Raw genomic sequence first — 13,285 nt, forward strand, 5'->3', positions numbered from 1 at the left:
AAGCCTCTGGAAAAAGCAGCAAACAAAATCATCTGAACCGAGAAACTCTTCCCCAACATATCGTTGGGAAGATGGCAGAAGGTCTCGGAGTCCTTGGGCTCAACAACTGTCCCCCTCAACCCCCCTTGCTGAGTGTTCTTAAAGGCCAAGTGGTCCGCATCCTCGTCCTCGAAGCCCACGTTGTCAATAGACACCACCGAGATAACACTCCTTCTTGTTTAGTTTTGAATTTCTTTTTATGTGAGAAAAATATGCCCCCTTTGACTGTGATACTAGAATTTCAGGTACTTACAGACTAAAGGACTAAGTAATATATGGCAAGTGGCCAGGCTGCTGAGGCAGCCGGGGAAGGATCGGGGCGGGCCAAGAAGTAAGAAGACAAGGAACGATGTTTGACGGGAGAAACGTAAGATCCGGGTCCCACAGTGTTCCGTTTCTTCTTCTGAAACTTGACATGCCATCAGCACAAACACCCGGGGGACATCTTTTTCTGGGGGAGGGAGTTTGGGAAGGACCAGAACGAGGAATGCCAAGAACGGCCTCACGCTGACGACCCGCAGCTCCCGTCCCTTTGCAGAGAAGTGACTCGCGGCAGTTTTGACACCCCGAGGCCCGAGCGTATTGACGTTTTTGCGCTTTCACTGCTCTGGCCGGGAAGACTTCCAGCTCGAGGTGGTTCTCCCAAGGGACCCGTCGCTGGGAATAAGGAGCGGCTGGAAGGAAGTCATGCTTGACTCACAGGGAAGAGCCCGCAGAACGCACAGGTGGAGGCCAGGTGGTTGTTTCAGGCCAGCCTGGGTCCCCTTCTGCTTTTCCTTTTTGTAGAAGGTTCCAGTTCGATCTGTAAAAATCCCTCTGCACTTCCTCCCAAACACACACACACACACACACACACACACACACACACACACACACACACCCAGGAATGTGCTTTCTTCTTTAATCCCCGAAAGCTCTATTTGCCTCCATTTTGTAGATAAGGACAGCTAATATTTATTGGTTGCTTACCATGACCCGGGCCTGTGCTGAGAGCCTGACTTTCATTAGCTAAAAAAAATCCTCACACCAAGCCTGTAACTGGGTTTTTTAAATATTCCTTTGGCAGACAAGGAAACCGAGCACAGAGAGGTGACTTGTGCAAAGTCACACCGGCTAGAAGAAATTGCAGTGCAGTCAGGATTAAAACCCAGGCCGTGGGACTCTAGGGCTCAAACTGGCGACAACCCTGTTTCTCTGCAGAGGAAAGTAAGGCTCAGAGAGGTTAAGCGACCTGCCGGATGCCGCAGAGCACTTGCACGAGTTGCACCTGGATCAGTCTAGCTAAAGATTCCTCATTCTCATGTTCTCCCGCACACCTCTGCTCGCCTCTGACCCCTCCCGGGAGCATCGCCTGCTGCCCCCAGCGTAGGCCTCCTGTGGGGAGGATGAGCACAAGACCGAGAAAGTCTGAATTCAGCCTCGTTTCTGCTGTGTGCTCATCCGGTGACCTTGAACGAATCGCTCTTCGCATCTGTCAGTCGCGATGTGGCTTCGCCCCGCCCACCCGAGAGGCCTTTGTTGACCGAATGAGAGGAGGGGCGTGGCCGCGTTGAATCCTTGAATCCGCCGCGGGGCTGTTGCTGTGTTCCTGCTGGTTTCTTAACGCCCCAGCCTGGGGGTAACTGTTCCCTGGGCGAACCTCTGACCTGCAGGGCCTTGTTCTGGAGGCCGGGTAAGTTTGGGGTTTCCTGCTGCTGTTCGAAATCACCACCCTCCATAAAATGCTCAGGGATGCAAGGGTTTTGCAATCAGTTATTGCATCAGGAAAGCGCTCTGAATAGCCCCATTCTCCCCTCTTCCCCGCCCAGCTGCCGGCTCAGCCAGCGGAGGCTGGGCGTGAGGGACATTGATACAGACAGTGCCTGCGGCTGGAGCAGGGGACCGGGACCTATCCCGAACCCCCAGGAAAGTGCCAGTCCTCCAGGGGGCGTACGAAGAGAAGCAGGAAGCCAAAGCCGGACTGGGGATTGGGGTGGGGGCACGTATGGATTGGGCGGCAGCCCCCACCCCAAGGAGCTCTGGGCCCCGCCCTGCCAGGAATCGGCTGTAACGCGGGCCGCGAGTTGGGCCGAGTTGCGCACCGTCTCTGAGCCTCTCATTCTTCATCTGCAGCAGGGGAGCCGTAGCTTGCCCCAGGGGGAGTCAACGTGCTTGACTCCCTGGGGACATCCCCTTTTTCAGATCAGGCCCCCAGTGAGCCTGATCATCGGTGTCATTACACTGTGACTCTGTCTGGCCTTTCGACTCCAGAAGCCTCATGGAAAAATCCACAGTTCCGGCCACCCCGGGCCTGCCACCGTGACCTTGAGACAGTTCCTCTGACCTCTGTGAACCTCATCTTTGGGTCGGGACTGTGCCCACCAAGTCCGTGGGGCAGTGGTGTGAATTCAGTGAGAAAATGAGTCTGGAGGCCCCAGCCCAGTGCCTGGCACAGAGGAAGTGCTCTTCAATGGTGGCCTTTATCATGACTCTTGCTCTGATGAGACCCGGAGGGGAGCAGAGCTCAGGGAACAGAGGAAGCGATTGTCTGGAGGTGGACGGGGGAGGGAGCCTCCCCGGACGGACGGGCAGTGAGCAGTGAGAGTCCTCGCCCCTCTGGGTCCACCGAGCCCTGCTCTGTCCACTTTATTCATTGGAGTGGCATTTGTCCTCACGGCCTGGGGACAGCGAGGGAGGCGGCCCTTCCGGAGCACAGCACCCGTGGGACTTTTCCCATGCCCTCTGTTTACCCACAGGTTCCCGCCCAGGGGCTCCTAAGGGACTTCTAACCCTCTCCTGCCCCACGAACCACTTTCCCACAGACATCATTTGGGAGATGGACTCTCAGACTCTCGGAGGATACAGGGACCGCCCATGGTCACCCCCGGAGGCGACGGGAGGTGCCAGCTAAGCGGCGGTGTGCCCGGGGACGCCCCTGTGTGCATCTCTTTCCAGTACCGTGTCCTGTGACCTCATGTGGGCACTTAGAGTGGGCCGCAGCGGGAGTATTTACAACACGAAAATCAGCAAATACCACACCCCTGAACCGACTGGTAAACATTTACTGTCCTCCTGCCCCGCCCCCCCACGCCAAGAACTTGGAAATGAGGCTGTTGCTAGAGGTAAAGTAAGATTGGCGGGGCTGTGGAGTAGGGGGAAGGGAGCGCTACAATACAGGTGTGAGAGAAGCGCGGGGTGAGCCCCCCAAACTCCTAGCTGGAGAAACTTCCAGAGAGAGAACTGGGCAGTGATGATAATTTGCGGAGCAAAAATCTGATGAAATAGCGGTCGGTCCTCGTGTCTGTCTGGAGAAAGGTAGCAGGGGGTTAGCGTAAGCAGATGGAGCTGGCCGGAGGAGGAGCATCAGGCAGCAAGCACCATGGGACGACTGGCGGCCACGCCGCCTCACTTTGTCGCCGCCGCCTGACCCCCCAGCAGCCATCCTATGGATGCCCCTCATCCAGAACCTGGACTCCCTCTCCCGTGCAGCTGCTTTGCCTGCACCCCAGAGTGGGCCCGACTGACCCGATCCAACGGCCGGCGCGTCGGTTAGCTTGGGCTCCCATAGCAAACACCACAGAGTTAGCAACTTATTTCCCCACGGTCTGATGGACAGTGTGCACCTCCTCCCAATTCGGTTCTCAGTGACCTCATGTGGGTACTTTAGATCAAGTCCAAGATCAAGGCGTTGGCAAGTTTGCCTTCTTCTGAGACCTCTTTCCTTGGCCTGCAGATGGCCACCATGTCTTCTCATGGTCATTCCTCAGAATGTGTGTTATCTGTGTTCTAATCTCTTCTTAGAAAGATACCAGTCACATTGGATTAGGGCCCGCCCACACGACCTCATTTTAACTAAATTAAAGGCCCTATCCAAACAGCCTAGGCAAAGTAAATGTTTTCATTGATCTGCTCACACATTCGTCCTGGTCCGCCAATGACCGCCGTTATCATCGTAATTCTCACTATATATCACGTTCTGCCGCCGGTTCAAGTGAATCTGACATGTATCCGCACTCCACAGGGACAACTTCAGATTCCCGAGCCTGGTCCATGAGGGGCGGTCTGTCAGAGCTGACCTCTCCTTCCTGTGTGTCCCTCGTCTGATTATTTATCTCTTTCTGCCCATGCTACGGTGCTCTGTGCCACGGGCTGCCTTCCAATTAATTCCACTGGGAGCTCGCTGAGGAAAGGGCTGTTCTTTGCTTTGGGTGTTAACATAATGCTTGGCACATAGTAGGAACTCAATAAATATGGGCTGAATGACAAATGACTCTAGCCAAGGACAAAGATCCCTTTCAGAACCCCAGTCCAGGTTCATCCCAATATACGAAATGGAAATATTCCCCAGGGGTCTTTCTTAAAACAAATTTTGATAAGTCGAATCGTGTTTTACTTGAGGTAGGCAAGCCTTCCCTCAAACCCACAAGCGAGGCCATACGTAGTCTCACACCATAGGTTAAGCGAAAGCACTTACATTATCAAGAGAAGGAGTGAAGAGAGAAAGAAGGAGAGAGAAGGTTGAGGGAAGTGACTTGAGGTGAACCAGCTTGTCTTTCAGTCCTGGCTCCCAATCTTTCTAGCTGTGTGGCTTTGGGCAAGTTACTTGGCTTCTCTGGGCTTCTCTTTCCTCAGCTGGCAAATGGGGATGCCGACACTCATTTGCAGGGCTGCTGTGAGGATAAAGGAGATAAAGTATGCAAAGCACAGTGAGTGATGCAGAGGTGCTTCCCCTGCCCCAGCAAAGGGAAGTCATCTTTGCCCAGACGTTCTCCCAGGGAAGGGGGTCGCCCGAACCCACCGGCTATGTGGACAGCGACCCTCCGCAGTCTTTCATAGAAAGCCAGGTTTTTGTCTGTCGTGTTTGTGTAAAGTGAGCTATAAAGTCTGCAAACGCCTTACAGCCGTCCTTGCTGAGATTGCAACTGTCAGTTACTCAGACCAGGGGAGAAGAGACCTCCACTCTGAGAGCAGAGAGGCCAGAGCCCCCCGGAGGAGCCGCCGGCCTCTCCGCCATGTGGCCGAGATGGCCTTTCCACCCCTTTTGCAATGCCTATGAAGGGGCGCACGCGTGGACACCTGCCCCAAACAACAGGTGGCCCAATGTGATCTGCCTCCAGCCCACTTCACCCTTCAGCTCACCGTCTGCAGCCTTCCTCAGGAATACTGCAGAACACAGGCCTAAAGTCGTCGTCGTCGTTGTCGTCGTCGTCGTCGTTGTTGTTTTAATGGAAATCCCAGAAACCGAACGGTCTCGCGCATGGGACCAGGCTTCCTTTGAGAAGGAAGGGAGATGGGCTTGGCTGGCTGCCACCATAGCCTAGTTCAAGCCGAGTGAGGTAAAATGGTATGTCTGAATGTTTGAAGAGGCAAGATGAACTAATTCAAAATAGCCTGAAGACCTCAGATCGGATCTTGGTAGGGTGGGACTCTCTTTTTAATAAGAAAAGGGGAAAAGCAGCCCGCAGGATACATGTGCACACGTGTGTATTTTAAATGAATGCTTTACGTGTCGAGATGACTCACTGCTAAGGCAGAGCTTGTAAGGGCTGAGCACAGGGGCCTCCCCAGATCCTGAGAGATGCTCAGGAGGATTATGAGGCAATTATGTGGGTGTTTAGAAAATGCTTTCTTTTTTTGTCAGCTCAGCTCAATGATCGTGGCAGGACAGAAGAAGGCGTCTCTGGTCAGTGGGACCCCTTTGCACATGGTTGTAAAATCCAGCCTGCCCTCGACTGGCCGAGCCCTCTGCCCCTGTGCGGCATGGTGCTCATCCAGGGGACAGGACACCCATTTCTAGTTAGCATCCAAAGGTATCTTATATAGGCTGGTGAGGTCCTGCCTGTCAGACCTCCTAATTTATCCAGAATAGTTCCAGAATGTTGTTCCAGTCATCTATTGATGTGCAACAACCCACCCCAAAACACAGGGTGTAAACAATCCCGTAGGTCAGGAATTCAGAAAGGGCACAGTGGAGGTGGCTCTTGTCTGTGCCGTGACGTCAGGGGTCTCAGCTGGGAAGATGTGGATGGCTGAGGCTGGAGGATTCGCACTCCAGATGGCCTCCTCACTCACCTGCCTGGGGCTTAGGCCAGGCTCAGCTGGCTCTATCATCGGGAGAGTCTTCTACCTGCGGCTCCTCCAGCATGATGTTCTCACCTGGCTGCACAGGGCTGCAAGTGTTCTCATGAGGCCAGGTGACCCAGCTGCGAGGCTTTTTATGACCCAGCTTTGGAAGTCTCAGAGTAGCATTTTCATTGTGCCTGATTGGTCAAAGTAGTCACAATCCCGTGGAGAGTCAAGAGACTGCCTCCCAATGGGAAAAGTGGCAAAGAAGTTGCGTCTATATTTTTAAAACTGCCACAATGGGTTTCTGAACTGGGCAGACAGGCAAAAAACAGGCGCAGCCTTTATACCTAGACCTCCTGCTCTCTCTCGGTTGGGGGCTTCTGTTTCCAGTCTCTGGACCCTTTACTTATCTGCCCTCCGGATGTTCTCACGGGAAGAGAGGATCTCAGGGGAGTACTTCCAAGGAGGCCAATTCGAAGCTCCACAGGAACCAGGCTGTTAATGCAAATGTGAGGTGGCAGGTGTCAGACAATCAGGAGCAGTGGGGTCTGTGGCGAATTACACAGTGCATGGCTCACTCCCAAAGGAGCCAGCATCACTGTGATGACCCAGCCAGACACGGCTGCCGATACGATTAGGCTTGGCGTGTGACTCCTGTTTCGTAACTCCTGATATTAAGTAAAAAAGAGTCATGTCAGAGATGGATCATCGAAGCCAGTGGTTTTTAAAACATATATTTTTTTCTCTCTAGAGCAGCAGAGCCTTTTCTCAAATAAGACCTTAGAAGGGAAGCAGCTGATGAACGGCTGCTGAAAACGGGATTGGGGAGCCTAGAACCCCACATCGACTTCCTGCTTTCTTCCTAAGGTGCCATCATGAAGCCCCAGTGTTCCAAGGAACCCCGTTTGAAAACCACCAGTTTAACATCTTCGTGCAGAAAAGCGAAAAAGCGAGGCCCAAAGAGGGGAAGTGACCCACCCGAATTCCCACCGTGAGCTAATGGCAGAAGTAGGCATGGAACCCAGGAAAGCCCGGGCCCTCGACACTGGTTTTAGAAGGAAAACCTCACGTATGCACAAAGGTTTAGACATATGACGAAATGTTTTTACAGATAAGGCATTTTTTTTTTTTTTTAAGGTGAGAGGCAGCAACGGGCATGTGAAAAAATGGGAGAGAGAGTGGGCTGAAGCTTCCAGGAACCCTTCATGGAAGGGTACCTGGGTACCTCCCTTGGACCTGGGAAATCTGGCCCTGCCCTGGCCCTCTGGCCACAACCCTTCCCACCTAGCCAGGGGCCTGCACCTGCCCGTATAGAACAAATTCCAGGTACCCAAGTACCTAACGCTCAGAACCTGCTTCTAGTGCCTAGGACTCTCTTTCTGGGTCCTTTTCTCAAGGTGACATGCTGGCCCTGCCATGTGGACCTCTAGGCCTGTGGGTGGTCCAGGGAGGACCAAGAGTAGCACCTGTACATGCATGGAGTTGGCATCTGTCGGCTGGATGTCCAGGACGTGCCTGTGGGCCCCAGAGGCAAAGGCTGAACCTGGGGCAGGAAAGAAGTGGAGCCAAGTCATAGACTCTCATTTGGACTCTGGTCCAGGCCCCCCGCCCCCCAGAGGTTAGCGGGAGGCCTGTGTGTCTCTGAGGCTTCCTGTCCATGTGCTTCAAATAAAGACAGAGAAATGTCGAGATAGAATTTCTATCCCCTGGGAGATTGGGTGGTATACGAAGTACAAAGAGCAATGTTTGGGGTCGGCCCGACCAGGGGTCCGATTCTAACTTTGCCTCCTTCCCGCTGTGTGATCTCAGACAAGCTAATCAGCTTCTCTGAGCCTTTTGATGAATCTGTCAATGGGTGGTAATAACTATTTTGTGAGATTATTCTGAATATGAAATAGGAAAACAGGCAAGGGTCTAGCATATGAAAGGAACTTGTAGTACATTTTCATTTCTTCCTCGGTTTTTAGAATCTTGCCTTATCACTAATATGATCTTTCTTAAATATGTCCCAAATTTGTTGTCGCTCATCTGTTTAGAATTTAGGATCGGGGAGTCTACGGCACGCGGTGTGTGTCTGCGAAGCCTCGTGCACCGTGAACCGGGGAGACGGAGGCTGGGAGCGCTGGGGGCTCCCCGGGTGAGAATTCCCCAGTGTTTCGGAACGGAGAGCACACTCGAAAACTGTCCTACCTGTGTCGCCTTGCACCTGCCCGGGTGTAAAAGGAAACGAATCAAGCCCTGGCTCGTCGGTAGCCCAACCTCATCCAGAGAAATCAATACAGGTTTCCCCAGATTACGCAATATGTAATTTCCTGAAAAGTCGGAGATAAATCAATATTTTCCCCAGTTCAACATGTATCGAGCATCCGGCGTCAGCTCGGCATGGTGCTGAGGTGACGAAGGACACACACACACACAGAAACACACGCACACTCTTGCACACACGTGCACATGCACAACCAGTCGTGATTCTTGCTTTCGAGGCTCCTCCAGTTTTACGAAGCCACACCATAAATGCACCAAAGGATCTCGCTAGTGGCAAAGAGTCACTTATAAAAGCAACGAGTCCTTTTAACAGGGGGAGAATTACTTCTTGATGAACATCCTATTTACTTACATGTTTGTATTTGTTAATTTGGCTTTTCATAGTCGAGGCCCTTTTTTCAACTCTGACGTATGGCGAGCCTGTCACAAATATTTGCTGACTAAAGGACCATAGTTCAAAATCGAAGCATACCCATATCTAATAATCACATTTGCGTACGGATAGATAACTGAAAAGTACTTTTTACATATTTGTACCTATTTGCTTCCATAAGCACCTTGTGGGGAGGAAGAGCAGGACTTTATTATTCCCATTTCATACGTAACACAACTGAGGCCCATAAAGAGCGACTTAGTTCTTCACATCAGTACCTAAAAAGTCTGATGGAAGGTTCAGTCCAGACTTGGCCAGCAGGGAAAGGCCCAGCAATGAAATCAGGACAATTTTAGCTTACTTGTCCCCTTGGCTGACCTGATGTCAGGCCCTGCCTAGAGTACATGTCCATCCTCCCAGGCGCCCAGGCCAAAGGCCCCCGAAGCTTAAATCTCTTGCTTTTCCAACAACCCACATTCTAACACCTACAGTTGAGTGGAAAGTACCATGACAGAAAGAGGACTCAGCTGCACCTGGATGACATTTAAATCTGCCTGCGGTGCTGGGAAAATCCGGGTGGTACTTTGAGGGATGAATAGGAACTCATCAGATTGGCAGGGGGAGGGGAAGAATGCCAACGGGAAGGAACAGCAAAGGTGAAAGTGCAGAGGTGAGAGGTGTGAACTGGCATGGTGTAGTCAGGGCCCTACCAGGAGCTGGCATGGGCAGGGTGGAGGCGAGAAGAAGAGAAAGGTGAGGCTGGGAGGGGAAGCGAGGCCAGGAAAGGGGGCCCACTTTTCCGTACTGTAGTGGTTGGCTTTTATCTGAAGGTCCTTACAAGGTTTTAGGTCAGGGCCTGATGTGATAAAGTTCAAATTTTAGGAAAAGTACTCCGATAGCTGTGTGGGGAATGGATTGGGGGAGATAAAGGACACGTTTTGTTTTGTGCGCCATGATTACTGCAGCACCCAGTAGGTGCGCTGGCAGACGAGATGCTCAGTGTGTGCCGAAGGGTGAATGAGCGACCTAATTAGGAGCTTACTGCAGAAATGCAGGTCCTAAACTAAGATCGCAGGAGTGGAGAGGCGTGGATGGACGTGGGAAAGTTACGAGGTTTGTATCAGTCAGGAAAGCAGAACCCAGGCTGGGGAGTCCGATGAAAAGAATTGAAAGTGAGGAACTAGTCACAAAGGTATTGGAAGAGCAGAAACAAGCTAGAACAAAACAACATGGTCTGGTGGGCGGGGGGAGCACCAGAGATTATCAACCTTGAGCCGCTGCCATCTCAAAGTGACAAAAGTGGTGTCACTTGACCCAGGAGCCGGAGTGTCTACAGTGAGCCAGGAACAGAGAGAAAAGCTGGGCTGGTGGCGATCTCGAGCGAGGGAGGCCTGGAATGGGCGGTCTGGAGCTGGGATGTCCCTCAGAGTCGGCCCAAGTTGGGGGGAGGCCAGGCGTTGATACTCCCACAATCACCAGTCATCGGATGTGGACCATGGACGAGGTCGCTCTTCTCAGTCAGGGCAGTTTCCAAAGAGGGCTCCCAAAGGCACCCCAGCGGTGGGAAGGACTGACTCCCTCCGCCCCCCGGAGCGGGGTCTGGCGGCACATGTCAACAGCCACATACAGGGGCTGTCTGTGGCATCTGGAGTCACAAAGGAGGTACAGCCAGGGCGTGAAGCAGACTAAGACAGGAAGAAGTAGCTGTTATTCTCCACCTCCTCCCACCTTCCCGTCTCTGTCTCTCTCCAGTGCCTCCCTCTGGGCAAACTGGGCTGGAAGCCAGTGAGCAAGAGAACATGAGAAACAGAGTGTGCAAGGGGCAGCCCCGGGGAGCTAAGCAGGAAGGGCAGGGGATGGCTCTGAGGGCGAACGGGGCTGGGCTGGGCCCCGTGATCCATTGGCTGTGGGCGACGGGGGGGGGGGGGCGGGGGGGGACAAAAGGCAGATTCAAGGAGAAATGGAGAAATGACTGTCAGGAGTTCTGGCCCCAAGGTTCGCTGCTCGTGGTGGTGGCGGCGATGGGATATCAGGAGAGGCAGTGAAGGAGATGCACACCTTGGGGGAAGATGCAGATGGACCACACCGAGTTTGCCTTCTAAGCACAGGTGTGAAGCCGGCAGCTCAGTGGACCTTGAATACTGGCCCCAAATAAACTCGAAAGACTGAAAACCTCAGGTCGATTCTCCCCTGGCCACAGGGCCAAGTGCAACCTCCTCGTCATGGCGTTGGAGCCTTTTTGGAGGTTTTCCCAAAAGACCTCAGCAGGCTTGGCTCCCTGCCACCCTTGCAGCCACCCTGGCCTCTTTGAGCCAACCCTGCCTTTCCCCGCGTCCTTGGTCTGGCCCTGCCACCCACCGTTTATACCTCCCCCTTGAGCAACAATCTCACCACCCCACACATCTAGATAGAGTCCTCCCTAACTCCTCTTTTCTCTCCACAAATTGTAATCTCTCCTTTAAGTCCCTACGAGTGCTTAAAAGTTTGACTACGCCACCATTTACTAGCGAACTGACCGCAGCAAGTAGCTTAGTCTTTGCAGGCTTCTCCCACGCAGCGGTTGTAAAACTGAAGTGCAGTAATTAATAGCAGTAAAGTGCTCAGAACAGTGCCCGACACATTATGGACCTCAATTAATGTTAGCTATTGGCGTTATTTTAATTTTCATCTCCTAATCCCCAGCATCTAGTCCTTACTAGATGCTTAATTAGTATTTGTTGAATGAATGGAAAAGAATTTATCCTTGGGACCTGACCTGGTTTTAGAAAATGAAGTATTCAGCGGAAGCGCAGGGACTCTGATTATAGTTGGGAGTCCAGGGACTCCAAATTGACTTGCTTCTCTCATTTAAGAAAACGACAGATTCTAATTCTTTTTTTTTTTTCATGGAGTTTTGTGCTGGGTCTGGCATGCATTTCGTGTTCACCCAAGTCGCACTGCGCGAATGCAAGCACACGACCTGGCAGGGTTGCCCCTGTGTGGGCAGCATCACTGTTGGTGGCCAGAGAGACTTCCACTCTGCTGCCCACCACGGAACCGGGGCTGGTACCAGGGCTGGCACCAGGGCCGCCCCCGGCCCCAAACGATACTGCGGAGGCCGGGGAGGGGGCAGGAATCCGGCGGCGGCCACGTGGGCCCCTTCCGCTTGCTCCCCACATCCTTTGTTTCCCACCGGCCCCGGCTCAGGAAGCTCTTTCTGCGAGTCACCGCGAAGGGGCGGCCAGGGAGCCCGGGGAAGCTATTTCCGTGCAATCCGGGCAGGCGGCAGGCGCGGGAGGGGCGTGGAGGTGGAGGCAGCGCAGAAGGCCCAGTGTTTGCTTTTATTTCACCCAACAGAAGGTTCTATTTGTGGAAGCGAACAGACGCTGGGGATTAGAGCTGGGAGGGGGCAGGAAAAGGAAAAAAAAAAAAAAAGCCACATCCACTACCACGCACAGGTCTTCCCCGGAACTATCGCGTGGGGGTGAATGACTGATTCGGGCATTCATCGCTCTCCCTATCCTCCCTTCCTCCGGGTGCAGTCGGGCCCACGTGGTGCTCACGGCTCCATCCGGAGGTGCCCAGACCCGGGGCTGCTGGGGGGATCCCCGGAGCCAAAGGTATAACGGCGGCGAGCAGCCAGAGGCGGGTGCAGAGAAGCGTGGTGCGCGCGCCCGCAGCCCATTGTGCTCGCTGTGAATGGGGAGCGCGCACCAATCAGCGGTTGGTTCTCCCCCCGGGGCCCCGCCCCTCCTGCCCACTTCCCGGGGACCCTGACGTCACGGGAACTTTTCCTCCGCCCCCTCCTCAGGCTCCTCTTGCCGAGCCCCGCGGCTGCCGGAGGGCGCGCGCCGCCTCCTGCCCAGCCCAGTCCGGGGGGCGTGTGCGCGCGCCCAAGCCTGTTCCGGACGCACCACCTGCGCCCGAGCGCGCGCTGCCCAGAGCATCCCCAGCGCTCGGGCCACCCCTAGCGTCCCCGCCGACTCAGCTCCACCTCCGCCCCCCCCCCTCCCCGCCGCCGGACTACCCCCTTCGCTCCGGTGACTGTTCGCCAGGCGGCAGGGCCCGAGTCGTCGCAGCCACCTCATTGCACAACCCGGCTTCCCAACTGTTTACACAGCCCGGCCTGTGAGTGTGTGTGTATACAGCGTGAGTCACCGGGAGGCGGAGGAGGTGGAGGAAAAGGAGAAGGAGGAGTGCGCTGGCCGGGATCGGTGCGGCGCACACACTCACTCACACTCAGTCACTCTCTCCGAGCGCGTCTCGTCCGCGCTCACACACGCCGGGAGCCCCGGAGCGCGCAGGATCCCAAGCGCCGCGGAAAAGTTGCTCTGGCTTTCGCTCCAGGACTTGTTTTGGGAAGTGCATTTGCTCCGCGGCTCCTCCGAGCCTGCGGAATCCTGCCCTGGCGGCTCGGGACCTCGCGACCGCCAGCCGCCGCCGCCTCTGCCTCAGGAACCGCCGGCAGCCTCGACAACAATAGCGGCGGCGCCCCCAGCAAGGCGCCCAGGGCCGGTGCACGCCGGGGTCCGGCGAACCGAACCGGCCTCCGCCCGCGGGACCAGCGCAGCCCCCGCGTGCACC

This window comes from Rousettus aegyptiacus, unplaced genomic scaffold, assembly GCF_014176215.1.
Source record: "Rousettus aegyptiacus isolate mRouAeg1 unplaced genomic scaffold, mRouAeg1.p scaffold_m13_p_15, whole genome shotgun sequence".
Lineage (NCBI taxonomy): Eukaryota > Metazoa > Chordata > Mammalia > Chiroptera > Pteropodidae > Rousettus > Rousettus aegyptiacus.